The 11108-nt window shown below is 45.2% G+C and overlaps 1 protein-coding gene across 9 annotated transcripts in view; it reads right to left on the bottom strand.

The window, feature by feature from the left end:
• The window catches only part of LRRC8A (leucine rich repeat containing 8 VRAC subunit A), a 25719-nt gene that overhangs the window by 13061 nt on the left and 1550 nt on the right, over positions 1-11108 (bottom strand). For 2 of the 9 annotated variants that reach the window (XM_025204970.1, XM_006024339.3), the window contains exon 2: positions 9428-9553. The gene's annotated coding sequence lies outside the window, so the exon portion shown is untranslated. Of the gene's footprint in view, positions 1-4032; positions 4052-5679; positions 5832-9427; positions 9554-9633; positions 9721-10186; positions 10429-10656; positions 11095-11108 lie in introns of those variants that run through there. The other 7 variants (XM_025204976.1, XM_025204978.1, XM_025204974.1 and 4 more) reach the window with 6 other exon arrangements.

Below are 11108 nucleotides of genomic sequence, written 5' to 3'. Positions count from 1 at the left end.
GGTGGGGGGAGCCAAACCAAAACAAATGTCATAGTCAGGAACCAAAGCTTAAGGGCAGGCTGGAGTCCCAAGGAAAATAAAACTAGAGGCTCCACACCAAGCCCTACCCCCTTCCGATCCCACAGTGCTGGACAGACCTCACAAGGAGAGTCCCCTGAGCACTAATCTCAGAGGAGGTCTGTACTTTCTCCAGATCAAGTCCAAAATGCTTAGAGAAAAGGGAGGGCCCCATCTCAGCTGCACCCAGCTGCTGGAATGTAGCTAGTTCTCTAACAGGGTTGGGCTTTCTAACTCTACCTACACCTATGGGAAACTACAGCTTCACTTCTGGCTGATTCATACCCAAGGCAAGATTTGATGATGTCAGAACATCCCATCACCGATAATCCAGCTTCACCTCAGGTTTCCTGCCCTCCCACGAGTTTCCAGGGGTGATTTTCATAGTTGGTAGAGTATTTTCCCAACACTTCCCTAGCAGGCAGCATTCAAACTTTTCACAGCCTGGGTAATTATTCACAGTCCTCCTGAAGTGCTTAGATCTAGTAGCAGCATGCTGGAACACTTTCCTTGTTCTGTCTGAAAGCCTTCAGGAGCCCATTCCGTTTTCTCTTTCTCTCCTGTAGTTAAAATCCAGCTGCTTGATATTCATGGGACAGGACTGCACCTCCTGAAGTAAGTTACAATGCAAGGGAGGCAGATTAAGAGGACATTGGCCAGCTCCCTCCCCTGAGGATATCCCCCCCCACTGCCCCCCCAAAAAATCCTTTTAGGTTACAGGACTGAGTTTTCTATTAGGAATCAGTGGGCACATCTACAAAGTGTGCTTTAATGCACATTAGCCTATTTTACTGCGCATTAAAGCGTCCTGTCAAACACTGCACTAAAACACTAATGTGCAGTAAAAATAGGCTACTGTGCATCGTGTCACTAAAACGCTTTTGTTACTGCGCATTAGGGCAGCCTAATACACATTAAATTTAGTACCTCTAATGCAAGGTACTAAGTTAATGTGCAGTAACAAAAGCACATTAATAAACGTGTAGATGCACCCAGTAAGTGTTAATTGCTTGGTAGTTGAATTTGGATTTCTTAAAAATTTGCCAAAAGGGAAGAGCTCATTTTAGGAATTTATGATCAAGTCTTATAGCTGGGGTCAAGCTCCAAGATTTCAGATTTTCTTGGTAGAGCTTTCAGCCTCATTCAGCTAAATTTGACCAGAAAGGAATAATCTCTCTCATGGCAGGAGATCAACCATATTAATATTCTTGCTCCAGCTTGTTTCAGAAGGTGAGCTAGTAAATGATCCTATAGAAAAACAGCAAGGCAGGCTTGTTGCGCTTGCTAGGTATGCCAGCTGTATGGGATAAAAAGTCTCCCTTCACATCCTACAGCTTCTGAAGGGTTAAGAAATTGTCTGCCTGAAAGAAAACATCCATTTATTCTGGCTCAGGTTACCATCTTTTAATACTTAATGTCATCAAATGAATCCCTGAGTAAGGTGGGACAGGCCATATCTTATCTTCCTGTAATAATGAAATGAGACAACAGAAGAGGGGGAGATTTAATAGCAGCCTTCAACTAAAGGGGGGGTTCAAAAGAGGATGGAGCTGGGTTGTTCTCAGTGGTGGCAGATGACAGAACAAGGATCAATGGGCTCAAGTTGCAGCAAGGGAAGTTTAAGTTAGATATTCGGAAGAATTTTCTTACTAGGCAGGTAGTAAAACACTGGAACAGATTACCCAGAAAGGTGATGGAGTCTCCATCCTTGGAGGTTTTCAAGACCCGGCTAGACAAAGCTTTGGCTGGGATAATCTGGTTGGGAATGATCCTGCTTGGAGCAGGAGGGTGGACTAGATGACCTCCTGAGGTCCCTTCTAACCCTCGTTTTCTATGATTCTAAGAGGAAAGGGACACATTCAAAACTTCACTCTGGCAAAAAGCAGCACATGTTCAACAAATGCTAGACGAAGGGTCATTTTACAGCAGTCAGTATTTGCTGTCCTACCCTCATTCCTAACACAGGGATTCAAGAAGGAATCCCTATACTATACACAATAAGCCAGTATAGAGCAGTGAATCCCTCCAAACTCTCCAGGGTGTATATAAAAGTCTTGCTGATCATTTCCATGAGAGATAGGAATGAGATGGTCTGCATCAAGTTGTGGACTCCAGTATGAGGCAAGCTTCAAGGACTGCGCTTTATAACCTTTATTTTGGAGCATAAAACTTGCACAGTGGCTTACTTTGTGGATTAGGCTGAGCATCCATTTTGCAGCAGGGGCTTGCCACTTTGAGGGGAGACTGTTTGAGAAACTACAACGGCTATCAAGACCCATCAATACCGATTGTTTCAACAGGGGAGACTGCGTGGATTTTCTACCATGAGGCCCCTAACATCACTTCCAAGGAAGCTGAGAAAGAAGCTGGAGCCTGGCGCTCCCACACACTTGAGGGAAAGACTGTTTAGAAGAGGGTGCTTTGCTAAGCAGGGTGAGTCTCTAATGACTCATTACAGAAGAAAGAAGGCAGGAAAGTCTGCGTAGTTCAAGGATACTAATTCAAGGACCCACAGGATGGATGACAACAGACTTTGGGGAGGGCTGGTTTCAAAACTTATTTTTCCAAATACCTGTATTTTTAGAATACAGCATATTTGATTAAGAAACCCTTCTGCTAAGCATGTAGTCCTTCCTTTCCTGCCATTCTGTCCTGCATCAACAGGGAGCTAACAGGAGAGCCCAGAACCCTATAGCTAAGTGGGGTCTGGAAAAAGTATCTAAGCAATGGGGACTTGAGAGGGCTGTGGCACTGGTTCCAGGGTTGAGGGCAAATTTGTTATGGGGTCCACTGTCCAGCCAGGGAAGAGTGGACCAGCCTGCAACAGTTCTGTAAGGGGGTGAGGGGGCAGAAGCAAGCGTCAGGTGACAAGTCTAGTGAACAGATTACACCACCTCCGCATCCATCTCTAGTTGCAGAGCCTATTCAGTCCAAAGCCCCAGAAACAAGGCATGTCCCTAATGCCATGAACTCTGGCTGGAGACTGAGGGGAAGGAAAGGGTGTCTATGCAGTGAGTTTAGAAAGAGAGATCATTTAATTCACACACAGAATTAAATTGGTCTTTGTGAAGCTTGCACACTGACAGCAAATTTCTACCTATTGGGCATTGTTCCTCACTTCTCAGAAACAGGGAAAAGCAAGCTTTCTAGTTTCAGGAGTATAATCACCAACACACATTTTTTAAGTTGTGCATGCTGTGGAAAAGTACTCTTACAAGTCACCTGCCTCAGAGCTTTTATTTTTTGTTTTAATTTTTCATCAATGAGCATTTACCCCTCCCCCCACAACCCTGCAGTAGCTTTTCCCAAAGGAACCGACTACAGCTGCTGTTGACTGCTTGATGGACTCAACTTGCACCCTGCAGAGAACAGCTCCAGAATACCTGGGGCTGAGGCACCATTTAACAGAGACTGTGCACAGAGATACAGCATGCAGACTGCAACCCTACTGACTTTTAAAGGCAAACAGCAAAATAACTGAACCATTGTCAGCCAAGCCCACAGCCCCCATATTTAGATGCAAGAACAGCTTCCCACGTGGCTTTTCTGGAGCCTTTGCAAATTAATTTGAATATAGCATCACGTTCCACCACGTCCACCACTTTAACTAGACAGCCTTCGCAACCATATTCCCTTTGTTAGAACTGAAGTCTAGAATGAGATCATTTTAACCGTCTACTACAGCATACCTACCTACCACTTGTAGCAGATCCATGCAGAGCTTCAAGGCCAGTGGTACAAAAACTGCTACAATAGCAGTCAAATGTAACCTTGGACCTTTGCAACTAGTCTGCCACATCCAGCATCCACAGCAGACAGAAGCATTAACCAAATACCAATGTTGTCTTCTGATACACAAACATCCACACAAAGAAGGACGATTGTCAGGGACGTCACAAAAGTTTAAAACACCCCAAACCCAAGTAACACTACTCCTCAAAAACAGAGTTCACAAGCAACACAATCAAAACATACCGCTCGTCTGGAGCTCTGGCTCTAACGGCAGCAAGGCAACAAGTGGAGACCAAGGAGCTCTTCTGCAAACTCTTCAAAGCAACTATTATAGCTACTAAAATCAGGGTCATGCAGAGAGTACAGAGTGACAGCTTAGTTACAAAACCATCCTTGGGTTAAGAAAACATAATTCAGAAGCCTGGAACCCAATCCAGACAAGTGAAAACTAACTTCCGGCCTGTCAGGAAAACTATTGACCTGCATTTGAAATTCCTCTCTCACAAAGCCTGACCAGCATCTCCAACTAGGGGCTGAAAGCAAGCAGAACAGGCATCTTTGTTCAGTTTTACTGGACGATCCGTCAGCCTGGCTTAATATTTGCTAAATACCTTATTTAACCCCACCAACCCCCAAATCGCCAGTCTCACAGCTACATAGCTAATCAGAAAAGTATTGTGATTACAGACCAAAGATCCAGGATATCCTTGGACAAGTAGCCTTAAGATGTCCCACCCTGCACTTACTTTCAGGATCCCTTAAACCAAACAGGTCAACTCTGAAAAGGATGTTGCATACAATAAGCGAGCCCAGCCCACAGTTCATCCTTATCTGCTGCAATTGTTCAGGTCTACCTTTAGCCCATAACTGTGAGACTCCCTCCCAAGACATGGGCTCTCAACCAAAAGGAAACAGCTGTACCATAAGATTTCTTACTTCTGAACAACCCAACAGGGATACAAAGATTGGGTCAGGCCCAAACAAAATCAAGAGCAAATTGGGAGGGACTGAACTTTATTCCTCTGTTAAGTTGAGAGCCCTCCCCATAGTGAACTACACACATTACAAGAAGCCTTCAGCATGCCATGGCTATTCTCTCCTGCCCGAGAGTTTTGCCACCTGTAATATCAAAAAAGAAAGCAGCAGAAAAAGTCCCTTTTGTTCAGACACCAGGAGACCTATTAAAAAACACAAAACTTAAAGCCAGAAGGGCAATTGGAGATTCTCCTGCCTCTGCTGGTGTTCAGCCCAGAGAGAGAGAGAGAGAACGTGTGTGCTAGAGCACAAGTGTCTGGAAGCAGCTCCCCATTTCCACGCACCTTTCAGAAAAGCTTCCTAACACAAGGCCAGCACAATGAGCGCAGCTGGAAATGCCAGAAAACTGGGAATGGAAGAGAGCTAAACCAGGCCCATCCCCTTTCAGAACAGCTTACAAGGTAAAAGATGTTGAAATTTGTGGCCAGAACTCCAGAGCTCGGTGTAAGTAGCACAAAGGGTAAAAGACAAAACAGTCATGCTGTGAGACAATAAAGCGATTCTTTCCACATCAGTTTGCCTCTCTTTATTCAGATTGGGATATAGGAAGTTTCAAAAGGGACATGCTGGGATCTTCACCATTTAGAATCAGAGCTACACTGCAGTACACAGAGTTAGCATTACACTAACAGCCAAGCTAACACCAACACTCCACTTTGCATTTGGAAGTGAGCAAATCAGATCTTCCAAGTCACCCCTTCAGATAACAGCTCTAGATGCCAACTTTACACAGGAGTGACAAAATTAATCCCTCCTGGCTTTTTTCTCCTTGCTTTGTTTTTACATGTTAACACTGACTCATTCGCAACTGTAAGAACACAAAGAAGCCAAGTTACGATTCAGCATTCATCTTACCAGTGTGTAACCGCTGTTTTGTAGTTGCTGCGCTAAGTTGCCCTTTGCAAAAAGGTAGGTGCCAACAAGAGCTGTTTACTTTCTTCCTGAATCAGCCCACTGCTGGGTGACCTCCAGCTGCCGATAGCAGGGTAGTAGGTTCTCATGTGGCCAGCCCTATAGCACTCACTGCTGTCCAAGCTGCATGCACACGATGAGAAAGCAGACTGATTGTAGAGTTGTATTTCCCAGTCAAAATTGGACAAGAATAATCCCAAAGGACCCAGACCACAAATCGGATGTGCCTAAGTGACTCAATAGGAAACTGCCCTTTAACAGATCTTTCCATCCAGCTGCAGGATTAACAGCATGTTCTTGCTCTGGTAGCACACAAGCTACTTGCACTGACTCAGCTTATAAACTGGCCTTCCCCAACAAGTACAAGGAAGAACATGGGCAGAAGAATCAAACAACCCAGGCTGGAAATGTGATCACCTGCTCCACCTGACTTTCAGTAGCACCCCACCCACCTGGAGTTTTAAGCTCCTATGCCATCGGCGCAGTCCAGGATGCAGCAATAGCTCTGATGTCAGCATGACACACAGCCACACAATTGGGTAACTTCAGGCAACTTATTGGAATAATGCAAACCAAGGACAGAACACTAGACTGTCTGGTTGTGAATTACAAAAAGATAGATCAGTGTCTGAGGCATCCTGTCCAGAATTAATTGCTTCTTCTGGCTACAAGGAGTACAGGTGCTTTAAGGACAGTGGAATTTTACAGCCATCTTATTTCAACAGAAGAGACTACATGTGCTTGAGCAGGAACATGGTCTATGCATAACTCCCAGGCTTTCAAACCCAAGTGCATTTTAAAATAATTATAACCCCACCACTGAAACCCCATAATACAAAGCATTCAAAAACAGCATTGAAGAGTTGGACCACAAAGTTTTCTCCTGTGGGAAAAGCTCCCCTTTCATTTCCATCTTTCACACAAGCCACATACCCAGGAAGCAAACAAGGCAATCTTTGTCTGACATTGTGTCACCCATTTGAATGGCAAAGTTACAAAGTCAGAGCTCAGCCACCTGAACAACTCCTAACTTTTACGGCAAACAGCAAAATAACTCTATGCTGGACACTAAGATTGACTGAAGTAACATTCAGACTAATGTTTCAGGTTAAAGGACAGGATCACTCAGCTGGAATAGACCAGACAGCCTCAATGCATCAACCAAGCTTTCAGAGAGCACCTCCTCCATTACTGGATGAGACTTTTCAGAACCGAGTTCCATTACGAAGTAGATGAAAGCAAATCAGACAAAGAAAAAGGTACGCTCTTTTTCCAACTACAGATAAATTAAAGAAACTAAAGTTGGAGACAACAGAGCTGTGCTATACCAGGAACAAGAGGAGACTGAGAAAACAAGTTACTGGGTTCAACACAGAAAACTCAGGGAAGACGCTCACATTATCTATCAACCAAGACAAATGACACACTTGGAATGAAGACAACAATAGTAACCCAGAAAGACTGCCGAAACACTGAAGAAGGAACACAGGCAAAGGAGAAGGCGGAGAGAAACAACTGAGACATGCCAGCAAATATTAGTATTTAAACTGTCAGCCAAAGAGAGGACAAATATTTTGATCCCCTGCTTGCCCTATATGCTAACAGGTCTTGCCTTCAAAATCAGAAGTATTCTGGGACAGATATCCAAAGTATTCTAATTCCAGTAACTGCAATACCAAGCTTGGAACACTTCCAGACCTCTCCCAGGCAGAGAGTAGTAATCACAACTTACCTGTCCCTCATCTGTCACCCAGCTGCTGATGAGGACAAGACTCTAGAGGGAAACATGCTATCTAGTCCTGTCCCCAATATCTTACCATGCACAAAGGTGAGCAGTATCTACAGGAAGCTACTTCCTATGAAGTGCAAGTCTAATTTTATATGGAGCATTGATAATGCTTAGTACATAAAGCAGCAGTGTGTTTTCACACCAGCGAGGCCATGGCTGAATAGCTTTTAATCTCAAATGCTGTCCGATAGCAAAAAGAACCAAAAGTAAGATTACACAACCCAGCTAGAGCAGCTGAAATTCAAGTTGCAATACAATCTGCATAGGGCATATGAAGCTTTAAAAAAAAAAGCTTTCTGGAAGCTTTCAACAGATTGTGCATCTTCTATATGAAAACTAGGGTTAAATTAGTGGTATAACAGCTTGTTTGTACATATCAAGCCTTTGACACAGCTCAGTCTCATTTTAGAAAGAAGTAATGCAGGTGCAAAGGCTCATCCTAATGCCCTTTCTGTATCATACAGCCAAAACAAGTGGCCTGGGTCTGCCACATGCTATATTTCCATAAAGGTTTGCGTTTATTTTGCAGAATTCCTACTGCCTGCATTCCACCAATGCTTCCTTCATAATTCCCCATTTAGTCTCTTTGACCACCATTTATGATCAATTTAGTACTCGACTGCCAGTTCTCTCTCTCCTTCAAATACGGCTTGAAACAAAATCCTTCCACCAAGCCCCAGTAAGGCACCAGAGTGATAAACTGAAAAACCAAACCAAACCTGCAGCACTGTAGGAGTAGACCATGACTGAAATACCCAGTGATTTGTGCACCTGAGCTGTACTGTAATTTAGAATGACCATTACCTAGACCAGGGACCATTTCTCCTCACTCAGGGATTGTTATATTCCTAGGAACACCACATGCTCAACACTTAATCATTTGCTTCGTTAAAAGCAGTTTAGGCAACCTACATTTCAAAACAGGGTTACCACAACCTGGGTTGGAAGCAGGATTTCCTTAAGGAATTGTTATTTAATGAAGATTAACAGTTAGAGATGAGAGACCCAAGTGCTATAGAATGTCTTATTGGCATTTAAATTCTATTCAGAATGCAGTTTAAGTATGAAGAATCAAGACTTACATTCTTTCCAGTGCTCTACCAGCTACCTCAGATCAGCTCTTTACAGACTATGCCACTCTAAATGCAATGCATAGCATCTCTAGCCACCCAGAACAGGATCTCTCACCCCTGGGACCAGTAGCTCACTTGGAAGAAAAGATTTGTATTTGCTTTCACCACTATTGTAATGAAGGAGCAATCAGGCAGAATACTCTTGGAGCTAGTCTCTGACATTTCAAACTGGCTGAAAAATTACTTGCTGAAGAATTACTGAACATTCACTTCAAGTGGACAGCATGCCAACCCCAGCATCCTTAAACCATGCCTCCCTATGGAGTTTATGACCTGGAGCTGACCAGGAGATGCCTGCATTGTACTGCAGTAACCACCTGGGTCCCTAAGAAAGCAGAACTTCTGTTAAACTGAATAGCGCTTGTTTTTCAAACAAATCCCTTGGCTATGCAGTTGTCACTAGGGTATTTGTTAAGAATACGCCTTGAAAGACCATCTGCTTTGTTTGTCTGAGAATGGATCTATAGTCATATGACTAGGAACTGGGCATGTAGTTGAAGGTACCAATCAAAATGCAATTTGAATGATGCTCAGTTCCATGATTCCTTCCATCTTCAAGCAGTGCCTCAAAGGTAAAGAGATGTAATGTACTACTACTGCTCTTCAGCACCAGCTGGCAGAGAGACTTCCATCTGGTCTTGTACAGCCATTGCTCATATCCACCCTTGCATGTTTTAAGCTACAGTTAGAGAGCTAACACCCAAGTGCTGCCATTCCAAGATGCGTGTCACTACAACTCCTGACACGGGAGCTATACTACAGCCCTTACCCCGCAGCTGGGTTCTGCTATCTGCACTTCAGTTCTCTGTGTTGGAAAGGGCTGATATCCTTGCGTGCCAGATCTTGACCACGTGCTGAAACGCTGCATTCCCCACACGCCATGGGAACAGTTTCCCTGAAATGAAATAAAGTCTTATCAGCAGAGAAGGTAACAATAGCAAAGTTGAAGCAGGTTGAATAGCAAAGTTAAAGCACCTTTCTATAAAGGGTGTGTGGTGGATCAGTTTCAGTGCAGAAGGGGAAGCGCTTAGAAAGGGGAGCTGAGATCCAGGAAAAGACCCTCTAAGAAAAGGTAGAAAGAGCAGTACCACAGTTGGAAATTTAGGAGGCAGCCTAGGTAGACATCAGGCAGGATTCTTCCCAGGATTTCTTATTCTGAAGATTTCAACAAGAGCAGATTTGCAAATGTTTAAGAACATGCTAAACATTTCTGTACCCCTTCACAGCATAATGGAGTCTAGCTGCTGGGAGGCAGGTTCCCCTTAAAGGCAGGCACAGAAGCTTGATCCTCACTATTTTAAAACTAGAGGGGTTGGGTCCTAAGGTTTTAGAGCATTTTAGATGAACAGGATTGTGTCTGCTCATCAACCTCTGCCCACTAAGGTTCTCTCCAGCCAGTCAGCTTTGAATCCACTCTCTCAGAAAGTATGACCTTTTCTTTATTGCCCTAATTTCAAACTATAAATGTAGCATGCTTGGTCCCACTAAAACACATGCACAGAGGATTATGTTTATATTATTCACCCACTATAATAATATTGGGGGCTGGGTCAAGTGGTGACAAATGCAGCTCCATTCAAGAGTTAACGTTTAAGATTTTTTCGCTGTCTGTAGCCTCTGAGCCAAGAGCCGGGAACACAGGCAAGGAAGCGGACCAAGGCTTGAGATGCTCCTTCATCTCATTGCACAGTGAACTAACTGGTCCTGGAGGGCAGGTGAGAGGGATTCAGCATGTGTCCAGCCCAAGAAGGTTGAGGGCACAGTCTGGGACTGGAAGGGAAGAGATGGTGAGGAAAGAGATTTTGGGAGTTAATGGGGAAGGTACTCAAGACCCCAAATCCTAAACCATGTGAAGTGTAATCACATGACTAGTATGCTGCCGTAGTAACAACCGCTATTATAGTTGAGCTGGGGACTTTAGAGAACTGTCTATGCCAGACCCCGCAAGTATTCCCTTCACCAAGCAAAGTTCCCACAGACTTTCACGTCTCACATCACCTCTCCTCAGCAGCAGCTCGCCCCCAGCACGGGTGACCCTGTCGCTGAACTCGAGCGCATCCTGCCCACGCCTCATCTGCCACATCGCACCCCCAGCCCTGGAGAACCGCTGCCCAGGACACGGGCTGGAAAACCAACCCCGACCACGCGTGTCCGCGCTGGCCAAGGAGAGGAGCAGGGCAGGGAGCTCTCTGCTCCCCCAGAGGTCGGCCAAGGCCTCCCCTGCGTGCACCGCGCTGCCCCGCCGGACCCCGCAGGGGAGGGGAGGGGAGAGGAGCCTCCCTCCGCATCCTCGGCGCATCTCACGGGCCGACCCGACCTCGACCCCGCGGCCCGGGCCGGGGAAACGGCTTTAGCGCGGGTTACTCAGCACTTCCCCCGGGCGCAGCCCACCCCACTCCGGGGCCGCGGCAGCCGGGCAGGGCCCGCCTCGCTGCCGGGTACCGGGAACC

Source organism: Alligator sinensis, unplaced genomic scaffold (genome assembly GCF_000455745.1).
Source record: "Alligator sinensis unplaced genomic scaffold, ASM45574v1 scaffold388_2, whole genome shotgun sequence".
In the NCBI taxonomy this organism is placed as follows: Eukaryota; Metazoa; Chordata; order Crocodylia; family Alligatoridae; genus Alligator; species Alligator sinensis.
The sequence above is the reverse complement of the archived record's forward strand: the minus strand, read 5'-3'. Positions and strand labels throughout refer to the sequence as shown.